Genomic DNA, 17,585 nt, shown 5'->3' with positions numbered 1-17,585 from the left:
CCCCGCATCTCCCTTAGTGGAATCCAACTAAAGCAAGCTGACAGTTTTACTTATCTCGGCAGCGACATCTCCAATGATGGATCTCTTGACAAAGGAATCATGAACAGGATACAGAAAGCTTCTCAGTCATTCGGAAAGCTACATAACAAAGTCCTGAAATCCCACAACGTAACCCTCTTAACAAAAATAAAACTACAATGCTTTTGTGCTCACATCTCTCCTCTATGGCTGTGAGACGTGGACACCATACAAATGGTGCTTTAAAAAGCTAGAGGCCTTCCATATGCGCACCATTATGGGGATCCGCTGGCAAGACAAAGTTACCAACCTGGAGGTTCTCCAAAAGTCAAATACTACAAGCATCGAGGCCATGCTAATAAAAGCTCAAGTACATTGGGTTGGACACATCATTAGGATGCCTGAACAGCAACTTCCCAGAAAACTTTTCTATGGAGAATTGGCACAAGGGCACCAGAATCAATGCCACCCCAGAAAGCACTTCAAGGACAGCATTGAGAACAGCATACACTTTGGTGTAATAAAACCAGTTGATCTTGAGAAAGCTGCATCAAATAGATCAGCATGGTGATACAACACTCAGAGCTTTCCAATCCTTTGAAGAAGCCAGAAATAAACTGTTAGCTGCAAGGGGAAAGAGTCATACCACTGCTATAGCTACCAAGATGCTCACCAATGACTTTGTCTGCCCGACTCATGTGTGTCATGCTTTAGACTTCAGCGTCACTCCAGTTCCACAAAAAGAGATGATGACATTTTCATGCTGTTGAACCGACAGACTACGTGAGAGATTTCTGAAGTTCAGTGGTGGAACATGACTGCCTTTATTCCCCATCATCAAGAACAATTTTCTAATTATCATAATAGATTATTACAGTAGAGCAGGGATGGCCAACCTGTGGCTCCGGAGCCACATGTGGCTCTTCAGAAGTTAATATGCGGCTCCTGGTATAGGCACCGACTTCGGGGATGGAGCTACAGGCGCCAACTTTCCAATGTGCTGGGAGGTCCTCACTGCTCAACCCCTGGCTCTGCCATGGGCCCTGCCCCTACTCCACGACTTCCCGCCCGCTCCCCTGAGCCTGCCGTGCCCTCACTCCTTCCCCTTCCCCCTCAGAGCCTCCTCCATGCCATGAAACAGCTGATTGGAGCTGTGGGGAGGGAGGGGAAGACGCTGATCATCGGGGCTGCTGGTGGGTGGAAGGTGCTGGGAGCGGGAGGGAGCTGATGAGCAGGCTTCTGACATATTACTATGGCTCTTTGGCAATGTACATTGATAAATTCTGGCTCCTTCTCAGGCTCGGGTTGGCCACCCCTGCAGTAGAGTCTAGAAGCCCTAATCAGAATTGACCTGCATTTATGCAGGATCCTGTAGAGCGAGTACAAGGATAGCTCTTGCCATAAAGAGTTTACAACCTAAATTTAGGTCAAGATGCTAGAGTGGATATAACAAACAGTTGGAAGGAACTGGGGAGGGAGGATAAGGTAAGCAGCAGAAAGAGCATGCATCATTCAGAGATCAGCTTTGTGAATAGCTAGAATTTTTTTGTTAAAGGTTTCTTTAATTAAAATATATAAATAATAGCCGAATAACGGAAATCCCTGCAAGTCTACACTAACAGATGATGATTTACATTTGGCATCATGGCAAACACAGGTCTTGAGAGAGGCTTTAAAGGAGTATAGAGAAGTGGCATTACAGACCAGCTCAGGGAGGGTGTTCTATGCATAAGGAGCAGCATGGAAGAAAGTGAGACTGGCAGAGTGAAGGGGGCAGGGGGTGACGAGTTACAAGGGTAGATAAGTAGGAAGGGGCTAGATTACATGTGAACCTTAAAGTAAAGGACTAGAAGCATGTATTTGATGTAGTAAATGAGGGGGAGTCAGTGGAGAGCTGAGGGGACTGACATGATCAGTGGAATTGGCAAGGAAAGTGTTTGTTTTTAATAGCAGCATTTTGTATATGGACCTGAGTGAACAAACTAGTGTCAGGAAGGGCAGTGGTAGGCCAGAAAAGAGATGCTAAGGGCCTGGCAAGAGGTTTCAGTGGTGTGGACCAAGGAAAAGTCAGACTTCGAAAATGTTGTAGAGGATGAAACTGCAGGATTTGAATGTGGTCCAGATGTGCAGGTTTAAAAAAGAGACTGTCCAAAATAACACCTGAGTTATGTGCCTGAGTGACCAGCAGGATTGAGGTGCCATCAGTGGCAGAAGATAGATGGAAAAGGGAGGACTTGGGAGAGAAGATGAGCTTGTTTTTGGCCATCCTAATTTTAAATTTAGGGCAAGATGTCAGGAACACAGGCTGAAATGTGGGACTGGGTGTAGATCAGGAGCAGAGGTAGATTTGTGAGCCATTGGCAAAAGCTAGTAGTTCAGGCTATATGAGTAGATGAGGTAATACCGAGATAGGGTGTAAATAGCAAAGAGGAGTGACTCCTCTGGGATTAGAAGCCCACCAAAAGAGGATGAGGACCCACAGAAATGTGACAACGAAGGAACAACCAGAGAAGAAGGAAGAATACAAGGAGGGGCAAGATTCACAAAAGCCAAAAGAGGGACATTTTTAAAAGGAGGGTATGATTGACCGTGTCAAAGGTCTCTGAGCAATCAAGGAGGAAGAGGCCAGGAAATGGTAATTGGAGACCTTGGTAAGAATAGTTTCAGTAAATTTGAGGGGTCAGGAACCAGGTGAGTGGGGAATCAAGCACAGAGCTGGGAAGGGAGAGCAAGCAGTTGTTAATGGTGCACTCAGTGAGCTGAGAGAGATTGAGGAAAAAGGGAAGGAAAGTGGGGAACAAGGAAGGTCATGAGGCAGAAGGAGTAAGGGTCACTGGAATAGGTGGAGGACTTAGAGGAGAGGAGATGAGAAACCTCAGCATCAGTGATGGGAAAGATAAGATAGACTGGAAGGAGGAAGAGAGAGTAAGAAGGTCACAATGAATTTCTCTGAAATATTTGGCAATATTCTGTATGGAGAGGCAGGAGAGTGCTGGAAGTGTGGTGGGTTTATGGAGGAAGTCAAAGGTGGCAAACAGGTGGCTGGAATTTTTGTCTTGGGAGTCAAAGAGAGTGGAGAATTAGAGCTGTGAGACCAGGAAAATTGCAGAGCTGAAGGAGGAGTGAACCAATATATAGTGGCGGAAGTCCATGTGATCATGAGATTGTCTTTGGAGAAACTCTGAAGCCTGGGAGTAGGAGAGGAGGAAGACAATTATGGGAATGAGCCAGCCTGGAGGATTTGTGAGGCAGACTTTATACTGAGAGAATCTTGTGGTGGTGTTCTGTATATGCCCCAACTGTGACAGAAAATAAATTGTATGATTCATTATTTGAGGAATAGTATGTGATCATGTAGGTGTACATTAAAATACACTCTCTGAATAGCTGCCAGTATATTCTGGTTCTTCTGATCTCTCTCTCTCTCTTTCTGTTTTTAACTGCACATTCTTTCTGTGGAATGCAATAAAATTTTCCAAGCGAGTTCAATTCCTTCCTTCCTGTATACAGATTTATGTGCACTTCTCTAAAGAGCTCTTTTTGTTATCTGCAAAGAAAGTGATACATATCCCTGGTTCTGAGCTAAAGCAGTACAGATGGTGTCCTCACCAAACTCAAATAAGACATCAGCATATCATCTATGACTGATAGATGCAGTGGGTTTGTAGTTAGAAGATTTTTACATTGAGGTGTTCCCTTTACTAACATGACAGTCACAGGGATCAGGAAAATCCTTCTCTGGCAGATGCTGCATACAACAATTCTGCAAGATGGTAATCCCCTTGCTGACTGCAGTGCATCTGACAGAAAATGATTAAGGCAAGATGCACAAAGTACCGAGTTCAAAAAGTCTCATTAGTTCTAGCTTGTAATATGGTGAGAGAAATAGAGGGACATTTCATACAACCATGATTGCTTTAAGAATAATTTTGCAGCTTTAACACTGCTCTGGAAAATAATGGATTTCCATATGAATTTTAAAAGTACACCACATTGTTAAGGAGTACAAAAGTGTGACTAATTCACTTTTCCAAAACAAAAAAATAGAAATGATACAAAGATGTGCAATTGCATATTATCTCAAATGAATTGCATGTGAAGAACATTAAGAGCAAATATGTTTTTTCCTTTTATTTGTGTGGGTCATATGTTACCACCCTTGAGACATTGTTGATTTGAAGTACATTTTTCACAGGTTTGAATTCCATTTAACAATGTCTCTTTAAGAGTGGCAGGGAGGGCAGAAGCATGGGTGATAGTTCAGACTGAGCAGACTTCCTAGCTGTGCTAGTTTAAGATACGTGAAAAGATGTTTTTTGGCAACCTGGAAAGTACTGCAGGAGTTTAAGAGAATAAGGCTTCAAAATAAAAGATAATATCTATTACATGTCCTAAGTGGTCTTGAATTATGGGCATTAGTTACAGAAGAAGAGGACCATTCCTGAAAATATGGGAGGAGTGTGGCAAGACTAAGGGGAATACAGAAAACAATATTGGATGTTAAGAGATTATTTCTGGTGAGATGAAGAGGATGAGTGAATAGAAAATCCATAGCTGATAGAGGGGAAGGTGTCATGTAAGGAGACAGGACACATTCATAAAATAGTTCAACAACAGTCTTCTAAATATCTGAGCAAGGGGAGTTCACACCATCTGTACCTTGAAGTTTCTGGGGCAAATACTGTGTTGTGTCTTCTGAGAGGGAGAGAGAGTGCACAGAAGTCACAGTGTGGGGAAGGGGTGATAAAATGGCTTTACACCATCTGTATACTGACTGACTGCCCCCAAGGGCTGCTCTAAATTAAGGCAGTGTCCCTAGGATGCCTATGGATTTCTCTTTAGCCCAGAATCCTCCGTAGCATTCAGCATTACAGGCACGCCACTTCCCACTCTTATCCTCCCCCTCTCACATACTGCTATGCCACAATCTATTACAAGTTGATTAAGTTCACAAAACTCATCAGGAGATAAGAGACCATGAGTTGCACAATCAGAACTAAAATGCAAATTTAATTTCTGGGATTTAGCATTCCTGAAATAAGTATCTCACTCACATAGAAACCTATAAAGCTATCAAGAAATCTGCTGGGTGGGTGGGAGAGGGAAGAGAAAAAAATGCATTATGATTGTGGTTTGTGAGGTGCTCAGATACAGTGGTGATAGGTGTCATTTTAAACCTTAAAAAGAGAGAAGGGGTTCCCTATAGCATACGGGGCCCTAGAGAGAAAGAGATTACAAACAGGAAATATTCAGAATAGTAGGATAATGGTCACAGTTTTATAACTTTTTTCATACTGTTCCATCTTATCCACTAGGTACTATGTTTCATGGGGGAAGGACACATTAATAATATGCCACATCTACAATATGTGTTTCAGAGGGCTTCTAAAGGACTTTAAAATTAAGGAGTCATATACTATTTGCAAGAAGCCATACTAAAGTAAATTTTAGTAAGCAGTGTTGGTGAAGGGATCGGGCAAAATTCACCAAGAGACTGTTGTGGCTTATTGCTTTACTGAATCAAATAAAACTTTATTGCTATTGGTCTGTAAAATATGTTAAAAATGATTAATAAAAAGCTTTCTACAGAGAAGAAAATTAACAGGTATAGAATGAGTGGGGAAAAAAACAAGAACAAAACAAGTTAAAGTCTGAAGTGACCCACACTAATGACCAAGGAGTTTGTGCAAAAGGTTTAAGAATTATTTAATTAATTGTTTTAGAGAAACAAGCAGCTCCATAGAGCTGATTGTTTTATTAGTTAGGAAGGCAATATAAAGCACACTCAGTCAGAACATCCTAACTGAAAAAATACCATCTATATCAGCAGCTGATGAGTAGAACTTCATACTTGAGAGGAAATGAATGAAACAATTTCATTTTATTTTACCTGGTTTAAGTGTTATTTTCTGTCCTTGAATTAGCAAAACTAAATAAAAACTGTTTCTGGTAAAAGAGGAAAAGAACCATGTACCACTACAGGGGCTGGAACCTGAGGGATCTGATTTCTAAATCGCTTTATTTATCTAGGTATTTATACTAAGCTGATCACTGTAAGCCATTTTGCACTGGCTTCAAGAGGGGTAATTTCAGCAGAATCTGAACTGAAAGGGAAGCGTCGTCTTTATTTTCATAGAGACTGAATATAAAGATAAGCATTCTGGGAAGAAGTAGTTCTGGATAATTACAAAATAGAACATTCTTTTGTAGAATTATCAATTGCTATGCACGCATTTTATTTTCTTTATCTGTTCTCAGTAAAGTTAGTACAAATGGGTGGATGGAGATACCTGTATTCTTGCTAGTCCTTTTAGGGTATGTCTGTGCTGCAATTAAAAACCTGTGGCTGGCCTGTGCCAGCTGACTCAGGCTCACAGGGCTCCGGCTGTGTGTCTCTTTAATTGCATTGTGAACTTCTGGGCTCAGCCTAGAGCCTGGGCTCTGGGACCTTCCCACCTTTCAGGGTCCTAGAGCCCAGGCTCCAGGCTGAGCCAGGAAGTCTATACTGCAATTAAACAGCTGCTTAACTCAAGCCCTCCAAGCCTGAGTCAACTGGCATGAGCCAGCTGCAAATGTCTAAATGTAGCGTAGACATACCCTTAGATAACTGATAACTGTGGTAACAGTTAAAGAATCTGGGAAATTGGAAAAGCAGTTTTGATCATTCTGTTCCTTTAAATTTTATATATATTCCACTTTAATTGTCCATCACATACCTCTCAAAGATCCCAGAGAATTTTGACATGGATTCAAGCTTAGCAGCATCATATTGCATAGCGATATTACCATATGTGTATTATGGGGTTTTTTTCAGAAAGGCACATTAATCTTAAAAATTAATAAAATTAACTTTTAAGCAAGATTAAGTACATCCATTCCATTTAGAGGAAGCAATGCCATCTTATCCAGTTTAGACTACAAAGAAGTTTATTATTCATAATTTGCTTTGGGAGGCAATGTTTCCTAGGAGGTAGAGCACCGGGCTGGGACTCAGGGCACATGAGTTGTCTATTCCCAGCTCTGCCACTGGCCTGCTGGGTCACCTTGGGCAAGATACTTTACCTCCCTGTGCTTCAGTTTCCTCATCTATAAAATGGGGATAGTACTGGCCTCCTTTGTATACAGCTTTGAAATAAATGGATCAAAAGTGCTATGTAAGAGCCAGGCATCATCATTATCATTATTATTTGTTATTCAGTTTGCACTTGATTGAATAACTTGTGAACCAGTGTCAGATTGTCACATGGTTAAAATCTGTATCAAACTTCACATTTTCTGTAGAACAGTACAAAATTACTCCAGTAGCCTCAGACTAGATTTCTCTCTGTCATTTCTTACAGGACTACATAAGCTGTGATCTGCAAGAGCATTTACACCAATTACAAAGCCATTGAGAAATCAGAGCACAAGAAGCTGTTTAAGGTACAATGGAAATATTTTAAAGTAAATAGTATAGTTAATATTTGGAACAAATTGCTAGTATGTAGATTTTAAGTATGTACAAAATGCTCTATTTAATAATAGTAAATGCTAACTGCTTTGTTTGTTCCAGGAGTTTTATAAACATTAGCTAATTAATAAGCTTCTAACTTATTGAACATGGGGTAGATTCTCTGCCTGGCTGTGCTCTCTTTCCAGGCAGAGAAAGAGAGTGCAAAAAGGGAGAACACTTTCAGCAACCCCCAGCTGGAAATCCTCAGTAGATACAAAATTGGTGTAATCTGGATTGGGCTGCAGTCATGGGTGGGGAGGAACATGGCCAGAGCACACTACATACCAGAGGTGAAACCCTGCAAGTTTTGCCTTTAACTTCAGGTGGGCCAGGATTTCATCCCAAGTATCTTGAGCTGATGGACAGTCCTTTGGGACTGGACAGAGAATCAGGGAGTCACTCCTAGTAATCTCACAGTCTCCCTTCTCTCTGCCCTGTCAAACAAAAATTGGTTGAAGTAGAGAATCTGGTCTGGTATGTTTTTAATGTGCATGTTCTTGATTCATTCTGGAGTCACACACACAAGTTACTTAACTATAAACAGGATTATTGAAAAGACAAAACACAAAAGGGGAAGACACCAATTTCCCCTAAAGCCTTGCTGAAAAATCTTCTATGAGGACATTTAGGTTGTATATATGACATTTCACAGCCCTTCTGTTTTCTGTGATGCCAGATGTATATCTATATTGCCAGACTGCTGTAGGAATTCAGTAACTGGCCAATGTTTGGATAAGTGGATAAGGACTTGCTCAGGCTACATCATTTATTTATATGTGAAATAAATTGATGTTTCTATCATATATTATTGCTATATTTAAGCACATCTACGTACATGACCAAATCACATACATAGCCAAGTTTAGGGGGGAAAAGGCATAATATGGAATATGTAGAACCCACTGTGTTTTACATTTGATGTACCTGCATATAATATACCAAAATTGCTTCTCAAAGAAACAGTACTTTAAAAGGTTCAATATATTAATCATCCTTCAGTGTTCATTTTTCTTTAGTTTCAGTCCTGTAAATATCAGGAAACCTTATAAGCAGCTGGAGTTAGGATTTTATTCTAGAAGTGTCCTGGACATTTATTGTTCCAAAGTTACACTATGTCTATGTCCATTCAGACACTGAGGGGCGTGGTGTGTGGAACCCATCTTTATGGTATTCCGATACATTTTTCAGAAATAAAAGCAGACTATTCTTATGAACAGTTGGCACCAATCACACCCACCCCTAGGTAACCTTCATTGCCAAACAATGTTCCAAAAGAGGAAATTTATTACAGCACCTATTTAGGTATTCTAACATCATTCCGTCAAGGCCATAAAGTGATTTACATGGACCAATGTATTACCTCTGCTTTTAGACAAAATGAGTTTATTATGATTAATGATTTTACCATGACTATAAGAGGACATTTACAATAAAATGACCTATATTTTTACATTCTTCCTCCTTATCCTTTTCATTTCATTTATTGAAGAAATAAACTATTTTACAGTAAGATATGCAAAGAATGATTTACCACTGAAACAAGTTTAATATACTGTTACCATAGTTGTACGATGACTGAGTAACCAGTACTATAAGAGAAAAACTTTAGCTTAAATTTCAAAGTTCTGTAAAATCAGGCATAGGCAGAATGGAGCTTATTATATGATGTGATGGTAAGTATGATGAAGCTGTTTAAAAACATTTGGGATTCACAGATGTATTAGAAAGAGAACAAAAAGGAAATAATCCCTTCTGATATATATTTAATATTACACCTGTTACTTTTTAAGTCTTCCAAGTGACTGAATGCTTGGTCTATCTGGCTTTAGAGGTAGAGACGATGAGAAGGGGTCAAAAAGGTCATCTGTTACTTAGGACAGTACTTGTAATAAAGTCCTCACACTCAAGACAATTGGTTTTATTCTACTTTATATGATATTTCCAAATTTACTGCAACAGTAGCAGAGCAAGATGTTTTGTTTCATAAAGGATTATAGCGTCTACTAAGAAACCAGCCAAAGACCTTACAGGCTGAAGATTAAAGTTCCCAAATAAGGACTTATCATTTTGGTTTGGACTGAATCTGGTGGATATAAGAATGTTTGAAAGAAAAACTATTCCAGTATATTTTGGACTAATGGAAGAGTCTAATGGAAGACTATGGAATTGCCAAATGGACTCTGCAGTTTATTGCTATGTAGATTTCTTAACTAATAGAACATTGTACTATGTTTAGAGTCAGACATTGCCTGATTTAGTCAGTTTGTCAATGAGGTGATGAGTTTAGCACAATAAGAATTCAAGAATTCATTTTATTTTATGGTTACACAATTGATTTGTGGTTACTTTTGTGTTGCTACCAATTGTGTTTTAATATCACTCAGAATATATAAAATCAATATCAAAATGGCCCTTTGTAGTTAATAAGTGCTTACACAGAGTCTATAAGTGAAAGCGTGGCTCTGTTGATGTCAACAGCAAAATTTCCATTGACTGCAATGGGACCAAGTTTCACCCTGGATGCATTCTTGGTGTGGACAGGCTATCATAACAGTGCCTGCTTCTTTTTGTTTTTGCTTACCTGTTAGAGCAACTTCCTTTAGATATGAGTTCTGCTTCGATGTGAGCATTTGCAATTACCAGTAGTGTATACAAAGTCTAGGTGCAATGCTTACTTCTTGATACTACAGTTACCAAGAACCATTTTGAGAGTAGTTAGCAGGAGGTGAACATTCATGTCCACATTGTCCATTTTTTTGAAGGCTGACTGGATACGTATGACATCACAGAAACTTGGTGGAATAAATCACATGATTGGAATATTGGTATAGAAGGGTACAGCTTCTTCAGGAAGCACAGGCAGAGAAAAAAGCATGGATGTGTTGCCTTGTATACCAAAGATGATAGTAGGACCTGTTGAAAGTCTCTGGGTAAGGATAAAATGGGGAAGAAGAAAAAAAGGGTGATGTCACATAGGAGTCTACTGTAGACCTCCTGACCAGGAAGAAGAGGTGGATGAGACTTTTTTTTTTTTATACAACTAACAAAATCATCCAAAACACAGGACTTGGTGGTGAGGGGGGACTTCATCTACCCAGACATCTGTTGGGAAAATAATACATCAGGGCACAGATTATCCAACAAGTTCTTGGAATGCGTTGTAGATTATTTTTTATTACAAAAGGTAGAGAAAGCAATTAGGGGATATGTGCTCTTGATTAGGTTCTGACAAATAGAGGAACTAGATAAGACTCTGAAGGTGGAAGGCAGGTTGGGTGAAAGTGATCATGAAATGATAGAGTTCATGATTCCAAGGCAGTGGTTTTCAAACTTTTTTTCTGGGGACCCAGTTGAAGAAAATTGTTGATGCCTGTGACCCAACAGAGCTGGGGATGAGGGGTAGGGAGTGTGGGAGGGGCTCAGGGCTGGGGCAGAGGGTTGGAGTGCGGGCTGTGGGGGTGGGGCCGGGAATGATGGGTGTAGGAGGGGGCTCTGGGTTTGGACAGGGGAGGGTGGGAGGGAGTCAGGGCTCTGGGGTGGGGCCAGGGATGAGGGGTTTGGGGTGCAGGAGGAGCTCTGGGTTTGGGGGGGCTCAGGGCTGCGGTGTGGGAAGGGATCAGGGCTCTGGGTGCAGGCTCTGGGGTGGGGCCAGGGATGAGGGGTGTGGGGTGGATGAGGGGCTCAGGGTTTGGGGGGGCTCAGGGCTGGGGGTGCAGGAGGGGTCAGGGCTCTGGGCTGGGGGTGCAGGCTCTGGGGTGGGGCTAGGGATGAGGGGTTTGGGTGCAGGAAGGGGTTCCAGGTTTGGGAGGGCTCAGGGCTGGGACAGGGGATTGGGGTTGGGGTACGGGCTTACCTCCGGTGGCTCCCGGAGCTGGGGTGCAGAGGCAGGCTTCCCGGAACCAGCCAGCAGCAAGTCTGGCTCCTAGGCGGAGGCATGCAAGTGACTTCGCGTGACTTTCACCTGCAGGCACTGCCCCCTGACCCCAGTGCTTGGTGCGGGGACAGTGTGCGGAGCCACCTAGGAGCTGGAGCTGCTGCTGGCTGCTTCCAGGGTGCAGCGCGGTGTTGGAGCAGGTAGGCACTAGCTGGCCTTAGCTTGGCAGCACTGCCAAGAGGACTTTTAACGTCCCGGTTGGCGTTGCTGATCAGAGACACCCAGTGCCTGACATGCTGCGACCCAGTACTGAGTCACGACCCAAATTTTGAAAAACGCTGTTCTAAGGAATGGTAGGAGGGAAAACAGCAGAATAAAAACAGTGGACTTCAAGAAGGCAGATTTTAGCAAACTCAGAGAACTGGTAGGTAAGATCCCATGTGAAGCAAGTCTAAGGGAAAAAAGAGTTCAGGAGAGCTGACAGTTTTTTAAAGAGACATTATTACAAGTACAAGAACAAACTATCCCAATGCATAGGAAAGATAGAAAGTATGGTAAGAGGCCACCCTGGCTTAACCAGAACTTCAATGACCTGTAACTCAAAAAAGAGACGTACAAGAAGTGGAAACTGGGTCATATTACAATAAATATTAAAAAAAAAAAAAACAACCCAAGCATGCAGGAAAAAATTAGAAAGACCAAGGCACAAAATAAGGTTAAACTAGGTAACAGTATAAAGGGTAACAAGAAAATATTTTACAAATACATAAGATGTGAAAGGAAGACCAGGTACAGTGTAGGCCCATTACTAAATGAGGAGGGAAAGACAATAACAGAAAACATAGCAAATGGCCAAAGTGATAAATGTCTTTATGTTTCCGTTTTCACCAAAAAAGTTAGCAGTGCTTGGATGACAAACATAGCGAACATCAGTGTAGATGGAATAGGGTCTGAGACTAAATAGGAAAAGAACCAGTAAAAAATTACTTAGAAAAGTCAGATGTCTTCAGTTCAGCAGGGCCTGATGAGATACATCCGAGAATACTTAAGGACTAGGCTGAAGAGATCTCTGAGCCATTAGTGATTATCTTTGAGAACTCATGGACAATGGGAGAGAGCCCAGAGGACTGGAAAAGGGCAAATATAGTACTTATCTATAAAAAGGGGAATAAGGACAACCCAGGGAATTATAGACCGGTAAGCTTAACTTTAGTACCCAGAAAGATAATTGATTGCTTATTTGCTCCATCTCTAAGCACCTAGGAAAAAAAAATAAAGAAGTAACCGTCAACATGGATTTGTCAAGAACAAATCATGGCAAACCAAATAGCCTTCTTTGACAGGATAACAAGCTTTGTGGATGGGTGCGGGGAAGCAGTGGATTTCATATATCTCAACTTTAGTAAGGCATTTGATACTGTCTCACATGACCTCATAAACAAACTAGAAAAATATAGTCTAGATCAGGGATTCTCAATCTTTTTCTTTCTGAGGCCTACCTAACATGCTATAAAAACTCCATGGCCCACCTGGGCCACAATAACTGGTTTTCTGCATATAAAAGCCAGGGCTGGTGTTAGTGGGTAGCAAGCAGTGCAGTTGCCAGGAGCCCTATGCCACAGGGGCCCCCACAAAGCTATGTTGGTCAGGCTTTGGTTTCAGCCCTGGGTTGTGGGACTCAGGGCCCTGGGCTTCAGCCCCATGTGGTGAGGATTCAGCTTTCTACCCTGGGTCCCAAACAACTTGGCACTGCTTGGCGGACCCCCTGAAACCTGCTCGTGGCCCCCTCAGGGGGCCCCAGACCCCTGATTGAAAACCACTAGTTTAGATGAACCGTCCAAAAGATGGGTGCACAACTGGCTGGAAAACCTTACTCAGACAGTAGTTATCAATGATTCAAAATCGAGCTGGAAGGGCATATTGACTGGGGTGCCACAGGGATCTGTCTTTGAGCTGGTACTATTCAATATCTTCATAAATGATTTGGATAACGAAATAGAGAGTACACTTATAAAGTTTGCGGATGATACCAAGCTGGGAGGGATTGCAAGCACTTTGGAGGACAGGATTAGAATTTGAAATGGTCTGAGTTAAATGGAAAGAAATTCAGTAACGACAATTACAAAGTACTGCACTTTGGAAGGAATAATCAGTTGCAAACATACAAAACGGGAAATGCCTGCTAGGAAGGAGTACTGCAGAAGAAGATAAAGAGTCACAAACTAAATATGAGTCGTCAATGTAATACTGTTGCAAAAAAAAAAAATGACCATCATTTTGGGATGTATTAGCAGAAGTGTTGTAAGCAAGACTTGAGTAGTAATTCTTCCACTTTACTCAGCACTGATAAGGCCTCAACTGGAGCATTGTTTCCAGTTCTAGGCATCACACTTCAGGAAATATGTGGACAAATTGGATAAAGGCCAGAGGAGAGCAACAAAAATGATAAAAGGCCTAGGAAAACATGACCTAGTAGGAAAGATTTAAAAAAATTGGATTTGTATAGTCTGGAGAAGAGAAGACAGATGGAGTACATGAGAACCGTCTTCAATTAAGTAAAAGGTTGTTATAAAGATGAGTGTGATAAATTGTTCTCCTTATCCACTGAGGACAGGACAAAAAGTAATGGGCTTAAATTGCAGCAAGGGAGATTTTGGTTAGACTGTAATAAAAACTTCCTAACTGGAAGGGTAGTTAAGCGCTTGAACAAATTATCTAGGGTTGTGGAAGCGCTGTCATTGGAGGTTTTTAAGAACAGGTTAGACAAACACCTGTCAGGGATGGTCCATGATATTTAGTCCTGCCTCAGTGTAGGGGACTGAGCTATTGACCTATTGAGTTCCCTTCCAGTCCTACATTTCTAAGATTTCTAAGTGCAGTAGCTCCAAGACAAGAAAGTGACAGTCTGTTTCTGTGAAGGAGTTATCTACTGTAATGTTCTGTGCTGATCGAATTGCACACTATAATTGTATGTCTTGTGGATCTGGACATGGAAATTTTATGGATATCTTGTCAGCCTTGTGGACTTCGTATTGCTCTAGGTTATAGGGGAAAAACAACAGGGTGAATTCTCCTGCAGTAAGACAGTTAGACACATGTCTTATTGTTAAGTTAAAATTAGTGATATTCTTGCCTTTCTTCAGTAAAATCTTTCAGTAAATATTGATTCTAAAAAAATGTTTCCTCCACTGGTATCTTAGGGTACACTGCAAAAAAACACCCATGGCAGAAAGTCTTAGAGCCCAGATCTATAGACTTGGGCTTGCTATAGCACTAAAAGTAGCTGTGTAAATATTCCTGCTCGGTCTGGAGCTCAGGCTCTGAGGCCCAGTGCCCCGGACCACAGAGCCCAAGCAAGAACATCTACACAGCTATTTTCAGTAACGTAGCAGCAGCCCAAGTCTTCAGACCTGAGCTCTGAGACACGTGGCTGCAGGAGGTTTTTTTCAGTTAGAAATATACCCTGGGGTCCCCAGTGATATTCTGAGAGCTGGCAGAGACCTGCTTACTCTGTGTAGTTTCCTAGTGTGCTGACAGACTTCAAATACCTTGAGAGGAATGGGACACAGTGTTGACAGACAGACATTCACATTTTTAGTGCCTTGGCTGTGGGGGCCTCTGCCACATATTATTAGTGCTCTGAATATGGCTTTAGCCAGGGAGACCAAACTTCTCAGACAATCCCATGGGAAGCTCAACAGGTATGTTGGTTTTCTGTTGAAATAAATCTGTTCTTGAAACCTACAACTAACTCAGGGACCAAGCAAGTAAACTTTGAGGGTTATAATAGGGAATTGGAACTTCCAAGAAATACGTAGGAGAAGTTGGGTGAGTTTCTTGAGAGAACATTTATGGAACAAATTAAATCTGATAAAAAGATAAGGCTAGAGTGACCACTTACCTCCACTTGTCAGTGAGACTTCCTGGAATATCTACATCAGCCATGGGTTTAATGCTTAGCTAACACTACAGAATGAATGCTCATTTGCTGGTATACCATGGTGCACCGTGCTAGGATGCTGTGTCATTGGAGTCTGACTTCTGAAAAAACAAGGCTACAATTACATGCAGATGGTGGAGGGTGGGACGCTATGTGCTGTACTGTTGCATTAATGGAGCTTGGGTGCATGGAGGATGACAGCAGTGGGATGTGGAAAAAGTGAGCTGTCAGGAAAAATAGAAAGTCTGTGCACGTTGAGAAGTATGCTCTACCATCAGAGATGCCACTTCTAAAGATGGACAGAACACTGACAAATCTCCTGGCTACCATATTCAGTGCCTGAAAAACCCATCAAGAAGTAGAAACGTCTTTAATCAGAATATAAAAGTTAAACAAGGAAACTACAAGGCAGTATTTAAAGCTGTCAGTGAAAATGTGTTTAAAAGCAACAGTCTAAGTAAAATCTCCAGGAAACGCAACCTGTTTGAAATTAATTTACAAAGGAGTATTTTAAAGGACCACATTACATTTATTCAAATTAAATTTTAATGATTTACCCTATCTTTCCTTACATGAATGTACGCTGGAGCAAGGGAATTTTAACTAATTTACAATTCTATTGCAGTTCTCTATGTGCAAACCAGCAGTGAAATTCCAGAAACTATCCTCACTTGGATCCTGCAGCAATGTAAAGTCTATCAGCAGCACAAGCAAGTATCTGTCTTTCTAGAAATATACAATAGTCAGTCGGGAGTTTTACCATTGTCTCCCATGCTCTGTTGCTATGACATAGCTTCTTCTCTGACATGCAGGTTGTTGCACTTTACAGTTTCCTGCCATGTGCTACCCATTAGCATGACCTTGTTTTCTAATAGTAATTTTTCTGGTCCCCTATTGTTTCTTTAAGGATAAGCACTTTCTGATCCCTTCTATTTCTTTGGGTTACTGAAGCACTGAGTTCAGTCTTTAACAATTTTGTGGCTAAAGGAAGATTAACACAGAATAATTCATTTGGCTGTTTTTTGCCATTCCCAACTGTGACGGGATCCTCGGGGTGCCCCCTGATGGCTCTCCAGCCTGGGCTGTCTCTCACAATGCCTTGCTAGTGACCAGCAGCAAATCCTTCCAGGTGCTGTTATCACTCAGCACAACTGCATGTGGAGACCCACACCCAGCTCGATTGCATGAATGCTCCCAGAGCCACTCATGCATCATACAGAGAGAGGCACCGGAGCCAAATCCCCCCAGCTCCCAGCACTGTATCTCAGGAATATACCATCTTACACTGCTGAAGACGATAAGCACAAATTTATTAATTGGTTCACCACTTCATCAATAGAAAGTGGATATACACCAGCCTTTGCAAACCTGAGCAGTTTTGCCACACCCCATACAAACTCACTGGTAAAGATAAACAGTTAAACAAATGACTACAAAAAGATAGATTTTAAGTAACACGCAAAAAAATCAGAGTTAGTTACCAAAATAAAATAAAATATAAGCACACAATCTAAACTCTCAACCCTGTTAGACTGGGCAACATCTAGATTAAGCAGTTTTTCTAATCGCACTGGATATTGCAGTTCATAGTACAGATTTCACCCTTGAAGCCTGGGCCAGTCTCCTCTGGTGGAGTCTTCAGTCTTCTCAGTGTCCTTGTTGCTTGCAGTATAGGTGGGGGCAGGAGAAAGACAAAGCATGGGCCTGCTGTGTTCTGTTTTATATCCTCAGTCCTATGCGCTTGGAGAATACAAGTCCAGGCATGTCTGCTGGGCATTGCTGAGTCTCCAGGCAAGGTTGAGCAATTCTTCTGGTGTGGCCTCATGCAGGTGAGTCATTGCATTGTAGCTCCCTTGCTGGACAATGGCTACCTCCCTTGTCATTGTTCTGTACAGCTATTATCTGGGTGCCTCCCAAACCCACAGCATATTTAAGGGCTTGGCTACATTTGCGAGTTACAGTGCAATAAAGGAGCCCCAGGCGCCCTAGTTCACTCCCTGTCCACACTGACAAGGCACGTAGAGCGCCCTGTCTCCGCGGCTACAACGCTGCTGGTACTCCACGTTGGCGAGTGGAATAATGTTTGCTGCACCACCACTGGAGTGCTGCGGCGCCAGTGTGGATGCCCTGGTCTGTTATTGCGCTGTGATCGGCCTCCAGAAGTATCCCACAATGCCTGTTCTAGCCACTCTGGTCATCACTTTGAACTCTACTGCCCTGCCCTAAGGTAACCAACAGTCAGACCCACCCTTTAAATTCTC

The 17,585-nt window shown here is 41.9% G+C and overlaps 1 protein-coding gene across 2 annotated transcripts in view; it reads left to right on the top strand.

Annotated features, from left to right (window-relative positions):
* The window catches only part of LOC140909346 (uncharacterized), a 44,417-nt gene that overhangs the window by 24,898 nt on the left and 1,934 nt on the right, over positions 1-17,585 (top strand). For both annotated transcript variants that reach the window (XM_073338419.2, XM_073338418.2), the window contains 2 exons: positions 7,359-7,440; positions 15,950-17,153. The gene's annotated coding sequence lies outside the window, so the exon portion shown is untranslated. The remainder of the gene's footprint in view (positions 1-7,358; positions 7,441-15,949; positions 17,154-17,585) is intronic.

Source organism: Lepidochelys kempii, chromosome 3 (genome assembly GCF_965140285.1).
Source record: "Lepidochelys kempii isolate rLepKem1 chromosome 3, rLepKem1.hap1, whole genome shotgun sequence".
Taxonomy (NCBI): domain Eukaryota; kingdom Metazoa; phylum Chordata; order Testudines; family Cheloniidae; genus Lepidochelys; species Lepidochelys kempii.
This window is presented reverse-complemented; position numbering and strand designations above follow the sequence as displayed.